Source organism: Octopus bimaculoides, chromosome 26, assembly GCF_001194135.2.
Source record: "Octopus bimaculoides isolate UCB-OBI-ISO-001 chromosome 26, ASM119413v2, whole genome shotgun sequence".
Lineage (NCBI taxonomy): Eukaryota > Metazoa > Mollusca > Cephalopoda > Octopoda > Octopodidae > Octopus > Octopus bimaculoides.
In genome coordinates, this window is record NC_069006.1 from 2721682 (window position 1) to 2723602 (window position 1921).

A 1921-nucleotide genomic window follows, 5' to 3' on the forward strand; every position below is an offset into this window, starting at 1 on the left:
TTGATAATGGAGCCCAAACGACTATAAGATGCTTTTCTTTTACCAGGAATGAGATTAAGTATGGTCATTCACATCCAACTTCCTTGCTACATCCTTCCATCTTTTCCCGAATATACTTCGTGACAGGTGTCTCCTTTTCAGCCCTATCTTGCTCTTCAGATGATATTAGAAGCAATATAGCAACCCAGGGCCGGAGATAAAATTTCCCGTCGCGACTCCTTTCATTCTAGTTCTCCATACACACTCTTTCAACACTGCGACTGTACATAAAAACCATGCCTCACTTTCCTTTGATACTCCGAGTGGCGGTACAATCTTCATCATGGACTCAGCAGATAGCTGTACTCTTCCTAGATTCGACAACACGTGTTCTATGTAAATTATCAAGCCTGAAAGCTGCGGGCAATGTACAAGAGCGTGCAGGACGGTTTCATCGTCCTGTCCTTACCTTGGGCATGCCGGTGGCACAGACATTCCATGCCTAGACAATTTGTCGCGAACAGGTAACGCGTTCTTATAGCACAGCCAGTTCAGAGATTTCTGGTAGGTATCCAAGTACCACGGCCTGAAAGTTCTTTGAAACAGGTTGGCTAGCTGGCTCTCATCGACCCCCAGAGTTTCTCCTGTGACATCATCGCTCTTAAACCTTGCCAACCCTCTATAAAATACCAAGGTGGTATTCCCGCTGCCGGTCTTGCCCGCCTTATGCATTAGCAGGAGTGCCTGTCGGCACTCCTTTTGCCATTCAGTCGTATTACGTCTTTTAATGAAGTCGGGTTTCAGTTCCTCCAAGGAGGCCAGTCGTGGAAAGAGTTCCTCCGCTAGCGAATTCCACACCTGGTCACCATCTAGATAGAGCAAGAGATTCCGTAGCCTCAGTGCATGCCTGCACACCATTACCCACGGCATCCTTAACCCACCCTTTAGCGGTTGTTGGCATCAAACAGAGCGCCTCACCAGCAGCTTTCCTCCCTTCCTCAAAAGGCGAAAGAGAAGGCGTGCCAACTTGCTTAGCCACGAATCAAAGCAAGGGACAACGGTCAGACGTTAGGTGATAACAGATGCAATAAACACCTGCACCACCTCCACCCTTCCTTCCAGGAATAGTGCCCTTCCAGACCAGGTTCGGATTAGGGCCTCGATCCTGTCTGCCACCTCACTCCAATTCTTCTCCTTCTGGGAATCCGGTCCGAACCAGACTCCAAGCAACTTAACAGGACCATCCATCCAGTGCCCCAGGGCACTGAACATTATCGTCTTGCCGCTCCAGATACCGAACCGCAAGCCGATGGACTTGTCCTTGTTAATTTTTGCCCCTGCCACCGCCTCGTATCCTTTGATTGCATCCTCTACACAAGGTAAGCTGAGCTTCATCGAACACGGTGATGGTGACGTCATCCGCATATGCAGACACTGGCTTACCACATCCCATTTCATTGGGGATGCCCCCTCCCCCCAAACTCTCCAACCTCCGCAGCTCAAGAGTCAGTACATACAGAAGCGGAGATAGAGGACACCCTTGACGAACCGAGCGCTTGATCCCAAACGGCACCGACAGGTAACCGTTTGTCTGGACTGTGGATTTGATGTCACCATAGATGGCAGTGATCCAACCACGAAAGTCCGGGCCCAGCCCAGCCGCCTCGAGGACCGCCGCCAGGTACTGGTGGTCTACCCTATGAAAAGCCTCACTTTTGTCTAAATGGACCAGTGCCCCACCTTTACCGGTTAATTTACCAACCACGTCTAAGGTGTAGCGCAAGAGATGGAGATTGTCCTGGATTGACCTGGCTTGGAATGGCGCATGTTTGAGCTCTCCCAAAAAGTTTCTCACCGACACGCGTCAACGGTTCCACTAGCACATTAGCCAAAATCTTTAACTCTACATTAAGTAGAGTTATGGGCCTAAAATTATTAATAT

At 49.6% G+C, this 1921-nt stretch overlaps 3 protein-coding genes across 3 annotated transcripts in view; 1 reads left to right on the forward strand and 2 right to left on the reverse strand.

The window, feature by feature from the left end:
• The window catches only part of LOC106868831 (cytochrome P450 3A7), a 388137-nt gene that overhangs the window by 284562 nt on the left and 101654 nt on the right, over window positions 1–1921 (forward strand). The window lies entirely within an intron of this gene.
• The window catches only part of LOC106868827 (cytochrome P450 3A31-like), a 90100-nt gene that overhangs the window by 42751 nt on the left and 45428 nt on the right, over window positions 1–1921 (reverse strand). The window lies entirely within an intron of this gene.
• LOC128250902 (cytochrome P450 3A9-like) overlaps window positions 1–1921 on the reverse strand; it is an 8869-nt gene that overhangs the window by 6173 nt on the left and 775 nt on the right. The window lies entirely within an intron of this gene.